The sequence below is a fragment of the Equus quagga genome, chromosome 22, assembly GCF_021613505.1.
Source record: "Equus quagga isolate Etosha38 chromosome 22, UCLA_HA_Equagga_1.0, whole genome shotgun sequence".
NCBI classification, from domain to species: domain Eukaryota; kingdom Metazoa; phylum Chordata; class Mammalia; order Perissodactyla; family Equidae; genus Equus; species Equus quagga.
Window position 1 is genome coordinate 2,008,066 of NC_060288.1, and position 14,581 is coordinate 2,022,646.

A 14,581-nucleotide genomic window follows, 5' to 3' on the forward strand; every position below is an offset into this window, starting at 1 on the left:
CCACCTGACCAGGAGTCATTCTTAATTGCTCTTTTCACACCCCATATCCAATCCATCAGCAAGTTTGTCTGTTCTGTCTCCAGAATATATGTTCTGAATTGGATTACCTCTCACTGCCTCTACTGCCACTATCCTCGTCCAATCTACCGTGGTCTGGCTCCCGATTATTGCCATGGCCTCCTCAGTGAGCTTCCTGCTTCTGCTCTTGTTGCCACAGGCCATCCTTCAAATAGAGCAAGAGTGAGCTTTTTAAAACGTGTATCAGAATATGTCGTTCATTTGCTTAAATACCCTCTCATTGCACTTAGAATAAAATCCAGATTCCTTTCCATGGCCCACAAGGCCTCATCTCCCTCCTGCCAACCCTCCTACTTCAACTCTCCTACTTCCTACTTCTTCATTTCTTGCCACTTTCCCCTTTGTTCAGTACATATGTGTCATTATTTAGTACACACATGTACCTGCTTCTGGGCTTTCCTCTCATTGTTCAGGCCTTTACCTGGCTGCCTTCTTGTCATCATTCAAGTCTCAGCCCAGTAGTCCCATCCTTGTCACACTCCTGAGTGACACCCAGGCACTCTCTATTCCGTTGCTGTGGAATGACTGGAAGAATGGAGCTGCCCTTTAAGGAGATGGGATGACTATAAAGAGCATGTTTGGGAGGGACAAATCAGTTGACTTCTGGAATGTGAGAGGTCTATTATACATCCAGTCAGCAGTGCTGAAGAGGCTGTTGGGTGTATTATTCTGGAGTTCAGGAGAGAGATCTGAGCTGGAGTTATAAATTTGAAAGAATCAACATTGTATGGTATTTAAAGCCGTGAGGTGGGATCAAATCACTTTTACACTAAGGATGGAGCAGAGGAGAGAACTGGGGAGCAGGGCTCTGACTAGTTTAGAGGTCAGGGAGATGTCATGGAATCAGCCAAGAAAACAGGAAGAGCCACCAATGAGGATGAAAAGGATTGGATTAGGTGAGGGAAGTGAAAAACTTTCCATAAAGAAGAAACAGCACAGTGTATATCGGGCAAGTAAAGTACTGTACGGAAGTCGGTGGGGTATGAAGTTAGAAACCAAGATAAGGATCAGGTATGCTGGCTTGTGGAGACCAGACTTTAATCTTTAGGTGCTGTAGTGTCACTCGAAGGTTTTAAGTAGCCCAGTGACACTGTCTGATTTTCGTTTAGTAAAATCGCTCTAGCAACACCGGAGAGGATGAATTTTTGTTAAGTTGGAGATATTAGAAAGTAATCTGAAAGCAGGGAGACTATTTAAGAAACCAAGGCATGAGAGAGGAAATTTTTTTTTAAAGAGGTGAGAAATAGGCGGGAGTGAGGAAAATGGAAGAGTCTAGTCTGATCATGAATCTCTGGCTTATAGGACTTGGTGGATGGCAATGCCAATACCTAAAATAAAAATTACACAAGTAACAAGTTTTGGGGAGGGGAAAATAATAAATTCAGTGTTCTTGAAATATTTAGATACATTCACCACTGGTAGATATACAAATTTGAAGTTTAGAAATAAAACTGTAGATTTATGAGCCATCAACATAAAGTATAAGCACATTTCAGCTATTAAATAAATGTAAAAATCTCAAATAAAATATTAGGTAAGTGAATTTTAAACCAAAAAATTATAGGGAAGTGAACTACTCCGTATGATACTATAATGGTAGATACATGTCATTATAAATTTGTTCAATCCTATAGAATATACAATACCAACAGTGAACCCTAATGTAAACTAAGGACTTTGGATGATAATGATGTGTCAATGTAGGTTCATCAGTTGTAACAAATGTACCACTCTGATGGGCATGTTGACAATGAGGGAGGCTGTGCATGTGTGGGGACAGGGCGTATATGGGAACTCTCTGTACCTTTTGCCCAATTTTGCTGTGAACCTAAACTTACTTTAAAAACTAAAGTCTATTTTAAAAAATCATGAGCAAGTAGAGTTTATCCTAGCAATACAAGAACAGTTTAACATTAGAAAAATCTAACAATGCAATTCCTAATGGAATAGAGGATAAAATACATCGCGTGATTATGTCAATATATAAATAAAAAGCATTTGATAAAATTCAAACCAATTTATGATTTTAAAGGGCTCAGAAAACTGGAATAGTAGAAAATATCCTTCACTTGATAAAGACTCTTTGCCAAAAGGCCACATAAACATCCTTTTGGACAGGGAAACTTTAGTCTCAGAAGACGGCAAGGATGTCCACTATCGTCACAACTGTACAAACAGCACCAAAGATCCTAGCCGATGCAGTTAGACAGGAGGAAGAAATAAAAGGCCTCAGGCTCAGAAGGGAAAAGACAAAACTATAATTATTGGCAGCTGAAAGTAACTTTTGTATAGATAACACAATACAGTCAAGATAAACTGTTAGAAGTAATAATGTTCAGTAAGGTTCTCAGATATATGATTGACTTGTAAACATTAATTAATTCTTTTCCAATAGCAACAACCAATAAAAAAGAAATTGTAGAAATAAAACACACTGAAAAATGACCGAAGTTACAATGAAACAAAACTGCAAAGTGTCTGGGAATTTTTTTAATGCACATGATCTAGATTGGGAAAATATTTAAGTTATTTAAAAGCTTTACAGAAGACCTGCCTGAAACGGACAGACCCAAAACATGGATGAATCTCACAGTCACAATGTTGAGGGAAAGAAGCCAGACACAAAAGAGTACATATTATATGACTACATTTATATGAAGTTCAAACAGGCAAAACTAATCTATGGTGATAGAGGTCAGAATGCTGGTTCTCTTTGGTGATGTGGGTATTGCCTGGAGGGAGGATCCACAAGGTATGAGTAAGTTGCATGAGCAGGTGGCTCAGACCCCTTCAACACTGACTTCCTTTCCTTCGCTTCCTCTCCCTCAATCCATTCCTGTGGCCTCTTGGGGTGTTCTTTATGGCCAGTTGACTAAAGAAAAAACTAGCCTGGGTTATGGCTGACTCTGCATGACATGCTGATACTACCTGAAAGTAAATCGCTGCAGCACTACAGCCCCCTCAGGGGTAGCTCTGAGGCACAGTAGTGAAGTAAAATCCTCTCAGTGGGCAGAACTTTGAGCAGTGCATTTCTGTCCACTTTGTCTGCAATGAGAGATGGCCAGAAGTGTGGATCTACACTGATTCACGGGCTGTCACTCAGGGGTTGGCTGGATGATCAGGGGCTTGGGAAAAAATGGGACCAGAAGATTGGTGGCAAGGAAATCCTAAGAAGAGGCATGTGGATGAACCCATCAGAATGGGCACAGACTGAAGATATTTGTGTCTCTTGTAGACGCCCACCAAAGGATATCCACTGCACGGGAGATTCTTAATAAAAAGACTGACACAATTCCTTAGTGAGTGGACGTCAGTCAGTCTCTTTGTCACCCCACTGTTTGCTCAATAGGCCATGAACAAAGTGGCCGTGGTGACAGGGATGGAAGAATGCACAGGCTCAACAATATGAACTTCCTCTTACCATTATCCAGGCTGACCTGGATAATGCTACTGTTAACCTGCCAACAGAGACTAACACTGAACCCGCATTACGGCACAACTCTCCCAGGAAACAAGCCAGCCAAATGATGGCAGTTTGATTATATTGGAAGGAGCAGAGATTCATCCTTATCATTCCTCGCTAGAACAGACTCGTAGTCTGGATGTGGATCTGCCTTCCCTGTCTGCTTCTGCCAGCACCGTAGAACTCATGGACTCTCAGAACTGCATTCCCTATAGAGTTGCTTCTGATCAAGGAACTCATTTCACAGCACAGGAAGTCCAGTCACATACCCTATCATCTAGACGTGGCGGGCATAACTGAAATTGGAATGGCTTAATGAAGACTCGGTTACAATACCAGTTGGGACACATCTCGAAATGATGGGATTCTGTCTTCCGGGATGCAGTCTATATGTTGAATCAAAGATCATTATATGATTCTATCTCCTTCAAAGTGAGAATACACAGGTTTAGGACTAAAAGGGTGAAAGTAGGGGTGACTTCTCTCACTATATATACAAAAACCCACTTCCAAAATTTTTGCTCCCCACACTGGCAACCTTGAGCTCTGCTGCTCCAGAGGTCTTAGTGCCCAAGGAGGGAACACTTCAACCAGCAGCATAACAATGGTCCCATTGAATTGAAACATGAGACTGCCACCTGGCCATTTTGGGTTCCTTACACCACTGAGCAAGCAGGCCAAAAGACAATATACTGATTAGAATGATTGATCCTGATTTCCAAGGAGAAATTGAGTTGCTGCTACACAATTGGGGCAGTGAGGACCATGTCTAGAATCCAGGGGATTCTCTGAGGCTTCTCTTGGCACTTTCGAGTGCAATAGTTAAGATTAATATAAAATTACAGAAAAAAAAAGGTGTACGCTTTTGGACTTGGATCGGTTATGAATTAAGATTTCAATCACTACAGCTAGCAAAGAATCTTGACCAGCTGAGGTTGTGGCTCAGGGTAGGGGAAATATGGAATGGGTAGTGGGAAAAGAAAGCCATAGCTATCAATTACAGCCTCGTGGAAAACATAGGTATTAGTTACAGAAACAAAGACTGCTGTAGCTTTGTGTATTTTCTCTTTGCTTATTATGTATGTTATTTGTATATGCTATCCATTTTCTTCTTCTCTCTCCTTCTTCCCAATATTATTTTATATACAAGTTGTTGCAGATGAACTTTACAATTTAGTGTGACTGAATTTGGGGAGTAATTAATATAGCTGGCGATGGATACAGTGACTGTTGGGTCTGTGAATCTCTTGATTTGGGGGAAAAGGTGAGAGCTTTTTCATTTCTATGAAGGGTAGCTGTATCTTGTTAGGTAGAAACAGAGTTTAGTTGTACGAAGTTTAAATGTATGTAGAAGGATGCACATGGAAGCTGAGAAGTCAAAGGGGTGGACTGTGCAGATTATCTGTTGCCTCTTAATTCCAAACCCACCCTTCACTGGCTTGTTTTTGATACTGGAGCATCTCTGCCTTGCTAGCTGGCACAAATTTAAGCTTTGTCACAGGCAACACGAAAGACACTGGAGGAGGAAGGGGTTCTTCCTGGCTCTGGTGTGCTCCTCTTGGTGGCTCCTAGAGTGTATGGCAACCAGCAGGAAGATATCCCTGGAACCCCAAAGGGTGACTTCCCCCCACACCACCCTTGTAGGCAGTTTCTCAGTGAGTTGTGTGGTGTAGCAACTCTCCATGGACAGCTTCTCCCAGCATCCAGAGAGCAGCATCCCAGAGAGGCCTGCCAGCACAGCACCTCCACAAACTTCTCCACCAGGCAGGGGACAGCCACAACCACACCTTCTCCTGAGGCTGGGATCTTAGCCAGGGCAGTGGAGTGGAGGGGGGTCTTTTCCAGATTTGTTCTTTCCTCAAGTGCTCTGCCTCAGCCATTGGGGTAGTGGCTGCTCTCTATTTCTGTATTCTTAGTTTTCTTTACCACTTAGAAGCCAATTCCCTCTTATATAAAGTTTCCTTGTTAAAACTACTGTGTAGTTTCATTCTCTTGGTTGGATTCTACAAGAATTATGATAATGGTCTTATCATTATGTTGAAAAAACAGAGGGTTAATCTTTTAGAGAAACATACTGAAGTATGTATGGGTGAAATGTTATGACATCTGAAATTTGCTTCATTAATAAAACAGGAGGTGAGGAAGACACGTGATTGGCCATATATTGATATTTTAATCTGGGAAAACAGAATATAGAATTCACTATACTATTTTGCCTGTTTTTGTACATTTGTCAAATTTTCCATAATAAAAAAGCTTTTTAAAAACTCTGGACATCCCAATGTTCCTGCACAGTAATTTGTGCAGGAGCACAACATCCCATAGGAACCATCATTCCAACAAACCAGGGGGCAGTTTGTGTTGGGAGAAATCTGACTTCTGCCCCACTCCCTAAGCCAACTCTTCCTAGAGAAAAGGAGTCACTTTTTTTTTTGCTGAGGAAGATTCACCCTAAGCTAACATCCACTGCCAATCCTCCTCTTTTTTTGCTTGAGGAAGATTAGCCCTGAGCTAACGTCTGTGCCAGTCTTCCTCTATTTTGTATGTGGGTCACTACCACAACATGGCTGACAAGTGGTGTAGGTCTGTGTCCAGGATCTGAACTCATGAACCTGGGCATCCAAAGTAGACCATGTGGAACTTAACTCCTATGTCATGGGGCCAGCCCCAAGAAATCCACTTTTAAAAGATTTCTTGGCCCTCTCAAGGAGGTCAAATTTAATTTAAGCTTATTAAAGTGCTCCTTGCCTCAGTTTCCTTACAGATAAAATGAGGATGCCTCATTAGAATTGTTGTGAGGACTATGGAAGACTGTATTTTAACAATCTTAAACCCATTGAATTGTAAGAAACACCATTACTTTATGCTCCACTAGGAAAAAAACGCTATCAATTGAACTATGGCACAATGTCTTAACAATAATCCTGCATAACGAACGGATTAGTCATAGCAGCTTCTTGTTGCTTCGAATTTTTTCAGCTGTTCTGAGAGATTTGGCCATTTCTCTCGCCTTCAGTTGCATTGCTTGGCATGTGTGATAGACAGACCTTTTGCAGCAACAAACAGGAAACCTCACCTACTTGTAGGTGTATTCCTTTCTTATGACCCATGAGAATTTGGTGGTTATTTTGAAAGAAAATATGGAATTATGGGCATATCTCCACAATAAATATTTATTTGACCAATATTAGATTTATGCTCCCTGCTCTGTTTCTATGCCTTTATGTGTACACAATAAATTTCTGTTTCAAGTCAAATCAAAGGGTAAGATTCTGAATTTTATTTTTTTAAAGATTGGCACCTGAGCTAACAACTGTTAACAATCTTCCTTTTTTTTTTTTCCTTTTTCTCCCCAAATCCCCCCAGTACATAGTTGTATATTTTAGTTGTAGGTCCTTCTAGTTGTGGCATGTGGGATACCGCCTCAACGTGGCCTAATGAGCGGTGCCATGTCTGTGCCCAGGATCCGAACCAGTGAAACCCTGAGCCGCTGAAGTGGAGCATGTGAACTTAACCACTCAGCCGTGGGGTTGGCCCCTGAAGAGATTTTAAAAGACAATTAAACTCAACATCGGTAGTACCAAATGTACATAGCTCAACTGAATGACAGCTATGACCAAGTTCATACATGCAAATGGCAACTGTAAGACAACTACCACCTGACCTACTGTAATTGTAACATGCCACTGATGCAAAGACATATCCCACTGTGAAAAAAATGCTTTTTAGAGTTGATGACACATATATTTCAAGCAAATTTAGTTCCGTGCCTGGCATACATTAACTACTCTATACATGCTGGTCCTGCTCCAAATATATCTTTTAAAGACTGTTTTTCTGGAGTGAAGTCAGCATCATGGTGGAGTGAGCTTTCCCAGTAATCTCTCCCCTCCAACATACAATGAAAAAGACATTCATATTCCAACAGAGGACATCCAAAAACAACACAAAAGATGTTTGAGAGACCCACACAGCCATATAATGGAGGGCAGAGAAGCTGGAGGCCCCCTCAGAGGAGGTGGAAAGGGGTAAGAGAAAACTTCGCTCTCTCCCCAAAACACTGCAATCTGGGACTGAAGGCAGCCTCCGAGAGGGAAGAAAGGGGGGAGGCGATGTTCATTCATGGGAACATCAAAGATCCCCAAGGGCCCTTGCAGCCTAGAAGGAAGCCCTCTACTGGTTTGAAAGCTATTGCGAGGGGTGACCTCATCAAGCCAACACCTCAGGAGAGCAGATAGTGAAAGCAGAGCAAAAACCCCTGAGAGCATGCAGAAGAAAGAGCCCCTACCCCCACCCACCCAGCGCCGGCTCCAGCACCTCACATCTCTGTGGAAGGTAGAGGGCTCAGAATATGAGGCTCTTGACCCCTACTCAGTGGCGATAGGTGGTAACTGCAACCAAATAATACCACAATGCACAAAACCAGAGCCACGCCCTGGTATCAAAAATTATATTAAATCTCCAGACCAGAGACAAAATGACAAGTACCCAGAAATCAGTCCTGAGGACACAGAAATATGTAATCTAAATGACAGAGAATTCAAAATAGATATCATCGAAAAATAAATAAGTAGATAATAGAAAAATAAATAAATAATAGATAAATAAAATAAATAAATAATAGATAACAGATAAATAGAAAAAATAAATAAATAATAAATAAATAAATAAAATAAATAGAAAAATAAATAATAGATAAATAAAATAAATAAATAAAAAACAGACAAATAGATAAATAGAAAAAATAGATATTATCAATGAGTTAAAAGAGAATGTAAAGAAACAATTCAACAAGTTCAGGAGCTATGTCACAAGGATCGAAACTATAAAGAAAACTCAATCAGAAATATTGGAGATGAAAGACACAGTGGAAGAGATAAAACAAAATATAGATTCCCTGAATGCTCGAGCAGACATCACAGAGGAGCGTATCAGCATAATAGAAGATAGACATGTTGAAATGCTCCAGATAGAGGAGGAGAGAGAACTAAGACCAAAAAGAAATAAAGAAAGTCTATGAGAAATATCCAACTCAATTAGAAAAAGCAACATAAGAATTATAGGTACTCAAGAGAGAGAAGCAAAGGAGAATGGAGTAGAAAGCTTGTTCAAAGAAATAATAACAGAGAACTTTCCAAACCTAGGGAAAGAGAGGGAAATCCGTGTGGAAGAGGCTACCAGATCTCCTAAATATGTCAATGTAAAAAGACCTACTGCAAGGGATATAGTTGTGAAACTGGCAAAAGAGAATGACAAAGAAAAAATATTAAGGGCAGCAAGGCAGAAGAAAATAACCTACAAAGGAATCCCTATCAGGCTTTCAGCAGATTTCTCTGCAGAAACCTTACAGGCTAGGAGAGACTGGAATGACATATCCAAATATTTGAAGGACAAAAACTTTCAGCCAAGAATACTCTATCCAGTGAAAATATCCTTCAGATATGATGGAGAAATAAAAACTTTCCCAGATACAGAAAAGCTAAGGGAGTTCGTAGCCATGAGACCCATGCCCTGCCCCCACAAGAAATCCTCAAGAAGGCCCTCATACCTGAAAAAAAAGGGAGAAAGGGGTTACAAAGCACAGAGTAAGCAGATAAATAGGTAGACAAAATCAGAAAATTGTAGCTATACATCAGAACAGGTTAGCAAATGCTCAAGTATAGCATTAAAGATAAAGGGAAGGAAAACACCAAAAAAAAAAGATAATCTTGTCATTTTAACCACAAACTCACAACATAAGATGGAATAGGACGTGATAAAAACAACTTAGGAGGGGAAGAGGAAAGGGACTGAATTGGTTTAGTCTAAGGAAATAAGAGGACATCAGAAAATGGACTATCTTATCTACAAGATCTCATGGTAACCACTAAACAAAAAAGCAAAACAGAGACGAAAATAATAATTAAGAGAAAACAAAGAAACACAACATAAAAAAACACATAATTCAATTGGTAGAACAAAATGCACAGGACAAGAAACAAAGGAAATGCAGGAGAACTGGAAAAAGAGTGACAAAATGGCAGCAATAAGCCCTTGTATATCGATAATCACCCTAAACGTAAATGGATTGAATTCTCCAATAAAAAGACACAGAGTGGTGAGATGGATTAGAGAACAAGACCCAACAATATGCTGCCTCCAGGAAAACATCTCAGCTCCAACAACAAACACAGGCTCAGAGTGAAGGGGTGGAAGATGATATGCCAAGCTAGTGGCAAAAAGAAGAAAGCAGGTGTCAGAACACTTATATCAGACAAAGTAGACTTCAGCACAAGACATGTAAAGAGAGACAAAGAGGGGCAGTATATAATGATGAAAGGGACACTCCACCAAGAAGACATAACACTTATAAACATACAAGCACCCAACACAGGAGCACCAAAGTACATAAAGCAACTATTAACAAACCTAAAAGAAGATATTAATAATAACACAATAATTGTAGGGGACCTCAACACTCCACTCACATCAATGGATAGATCATCCAGAAAGAAAATCAACAAGGAAACTGTAGAATTAAATGAAGTGCTAGGCTAGTTGGACTTAAGAGACATATATTGAACACTCCATCCCAAAACAGCAGAATATACATTCTTCTAAAGTGCACATAGAACATTCTCAAGGATAGACCATATGTTGGGAAACAAGGCAAGCCTCAATGAATTTAAGAAGATTGAAATAATAACAAGCATCTTTTCCAATCACAATGCTATGGCTAGAAATTAATTACAAGAAAAAAGCTGAGAAAGGGACAAAGATGTGGAGACTAAACAACATGCTATTGAACAACCAATGGATCATTGAAGAAATTAAAGGAGAAATCAGAAAATATCTGGAGACAAATGAAAATGATAATATACCATACCAACTCATACGGGATGCATCAAAAGCCGTATTAAGAGGGAAATTCATCACAACACAGGCAAACCTAAACAAACAAGAAAAATCCTAAATAAGCAATCTCAAACTACACCTAGCTGAATTTAAAAAAGAAAAACAAACAAAGCCCAAAGTCAGTAGAAGGATAGAAATAATAAAAATCAGAGCAGAAATAAATGCTACTGAAACAAAAAAGGCAATAAAAAGGATCAATGAAACAAAGAGCTGGTTATTTGAGAAGATAAACAAAATTGACAAACCCCAAGCAAGACTTACAAAGGAAAAAAGAGAGAGAAAGCTCAGATAAATAAAATTAGAAATGAAAGAGGAGAAATAACAATGGATACCACAGAAATACAAAGGATTATAAGAGAATACTACAAAAAGCTGTATATCAACAAAATGGACAATCTAGAAGAAATAGACAAATTCTTAGACTCTTACAACCTCCCAAAGCTGAATCAAGAAGAATAGATAATCTGAATAGATCAATCACAAGGAAAGAGATTGAAACAGCAATCAAAAGCATCCCAAAAAATAAAAGCCCAGGACCAGAAGGCTTCCCTGGAGAATTCTACCAAACTTTCAGAGAGGATTTAATACCTATCCTTCTCAAGCTATTCCAAAACACTAGGGAAGATGGAACACTTCCTAACACATTCTACAAGGCCAACATCACGCTGATACCAAAACCTGACAAGAACAGCACAGAAAAAGGAGAACTACAGGCCAATATCGCTGATGAACATAGATGCAAAAATCCTCAACAAAATTTTGGCAATCTGAATTCAGCAATACATTAAAAGGATCATACATCATGATAAAGTGGGATTCATACCAGGGACACAGGGATGGTTCAACATCTGCAAATCAATCAACGTGATACACCACATCAACAAACTGAGGAATTAAACCCACATGATCAACACAATAGACTCAGAGAAAGCATTTGACAAGATCCAACATCCACTTATGATAAAAACTCTCAATAAAATGTGTAGAGAAGGAAAGTACCTCAACATAATAAAGGCCATATATGACAAACCCACAGCCAACATCATACTCAATGGGGAAAACTGAACGCCACTCCCTGAGAACAGGAACAAGACCAGGATGCCCACTCTCACCACTCTTATTTAACATAGTACTGGAGGTTTTGGCCAGAGCAATTAGGCAAGAGAAAGGAATAACAGGAATCCAAATAGGGAGTGTCTCTGTTTGCAGACAACATGATTTTACACATAGAAAACCCTAAAGAATCTATTGGAAAACTATTAGAAATAACCAACAACTACAGTAAAGTTGCAGGGTACAAAATTAACTTACAAAAATCAGTTGCATTTCTATACTCTAATAACGAACTTACAGAAAGAGAGCTCAAGAGTACAATTCTATTTACAATTGAAACTAAAAGAATAAAGTATCTAGGAATAAATTTAACCAAAGAGGTGAAGGACCTATACAATAAAAAACTCTAAGACATTATTGAAAGAAATAGATGATGACATAAAGAGATGGAAAGAGATTCCATGCACATGGATTGGAAGAATAAACATAGTTAAAATGTCCATACTACCCAAAACAATCTACAGATTCAATGCAATCTCAATCAGAATCCCTATGACAATCTTCACAGAAATAGAACAAAGAATCCTAAAATTCATATGGGGCAACCAAACACCCCGAATTGCTAAAGTAATACTGAGAACAAAGAACAAAGCTGGAGGCATCACAACCCTGACTTCAAAATGTACTACAAAGCCATAGTGATCAAAACAGTGTGGTGCTGGTACAAAAACAGGCACACAGATCAATGGAACAGAATTGAAAGCCCAGAAATAAAACAGCACATCTATGGACAGCTAATCTTCGACAAAGGGGCCAAGAACATACAATGGAGAAAAGATAGTGTCTTCAATAAGTGGTGTTGGGAAAACTGGACAACCACATGCAAAAGAATGAAAGTAGTCCATTATCTCATGCCATACACAAAAATAAACTCAAAATGGATCAAAGATTTGAAGATAAGTCCTGACACCATAAAACTCCTGGAAGATAATATAGGTAGTACACTCTTTGATATCGAACTAAAAAGGATCTTTTCAAATACCATGTCTTCTCAGACAAGGGAAACAAAGAAAAAATAAACAAGTGGGACTTTATCAGACTACAGAACTTCTACAAGGCAAAGGGAACCAGGATCAAAACAAAATGACAACCCACCAATTGGGATAAAATATTTGCAAATCATATATCCAACAAGGGGTCAATCTCCATAATATAAAGAACTCACACAACTGAACAACAAAAACACAAACAGAACAAACAAAAACAAAAAGAGCCTGATCAAAAAACAGGCAGAGGATGTGAACAGACATTTTTCCAAAGAAGATATACAGATGGCCCATAAACACATGAAAAGATGTTCAATATCATCAGGGAAATGCAAATCAAAACTACACTAAGACATCACCTTCCATCCGTCAGAATGGCTATACTCACCAAGACAAAAAATAACAGATGTTGGAGAGGTTGTGGAGAAAAGGGAACCCTCATACACTGCTGGTGGGAATGCAAACTGGTGCAGCCACTATGGAAAACAGTATTGGAGATTCCTTAAAAGATTAAAAATAGAAATACTATATGACCCAGCTATCCCACTACTGGGTATTTATCCAAAGAATTTGAAATCAACAATTCAAAAAGACTTATGCACCCCTATGATCATTGCAGCATTATTCACAATAGCCAAGATGTGGAAGCAACCTAAGTGCCCATCAACAGACGAATGGATCAAGAAGATGTGGTACATACATACAATGGAATACTACTCAGCTTCAAAACAGAACAAAATCATTCCATTTGCAATAACATGGATGGGCCTTGAGAGAATTATGTTAAGTGAAATAAGCCAGCAAGAGAAAGATAATCTGTGTATGACTCCACTCATATGAGGAATTTAAAACTATGGACCAAGAACAGTTTAGTGGATACCAGGGGAAAGGTGGGGTGGGGGGTGGGCACAAAGGGTGAAGTGGTGCACCTACAACATGACTGACAAACATTAATGAACAATTGAAATTTCACAAGACTGTAACCTATCAATAACTCAATTAAAAAAAAAGACAAAATTGTCCCATTTACAACAATCTTGATGGACCTAAAGGGTATATTACATTAAGCGAAATAAGCCAGATAAAGACAAACACCATATTATTTCACTTATATATGGAAGATAAACAAACACACAAAGAGAACAGTTGAGTGGTTACCAGAGGGGAAGGGGCACAAGGGGTGAAGGGGTGCATTTATATGGTGACTGACAAATAATAATGTACACATGAAATTTCACAACGTTATAAACTACTATGACCTCAATAAAAAAAAGGAAATTCAATAAATCAAAAATCAAAGTAATAGTAAAAACATTTTTTTTTTCCACTCGGTTCTTCTTTACATCTTCTGTTTCTTTGCTGAGAATCTCTATTTCTTTTTTTTTCTTTTTTTTTAAGGAAGATTAGCCCTGAGCTAACTATTGCCAATCCTCCTCTTTTTTCTGAGGAAGACTGGCCCTGAGCTAACATGTGTGCCCATCTTCATCTACTTTATATGTGCGACACCTACCACAGCTTGGCTTGCCAAGCAGTGCCATGTCTGCACCCGGGATCTGGGCCGGTGAACCCAGGGGCCGCTGAGAAGCAGAATGTGCGCACTTAACCGCTGCGCCACCAGGCCGGCCCCTAGAATTTCTATTTCTTTCAAGCAAGTTCATGATTGCTGTTTGAAGCATTTTTTTATGATGGCTGCTTTAAAATCTTTTTCAGATAATTCTAAATCTCTGCCACTTCTGTGTCTGTGTCTGTGAATCATCTTTTCTCAGCTGAGGTTTCCTTGCTATGATGAGTGATTTTAGAATGAAACCTGGACATCTGAGCACTCGGCTATGAGACTCCACATTCCATTCAATCCTTCCATCTTAATAGGCCTCCTCTGACATCGTCCCAGTGCGGGAAGCAGAGCGCTGGCTCATTACTGCCAAGTGGGAGTGGAAGCACAGGCTTCCCACACCTGGCTTCTGGGAACTCCTGAGTAGGGAGGGCTCTTCATCACTGTTGGGTGGCAATGGGAGTTCAGGCTCCCCAGCAGGCCTCCGTTGACACC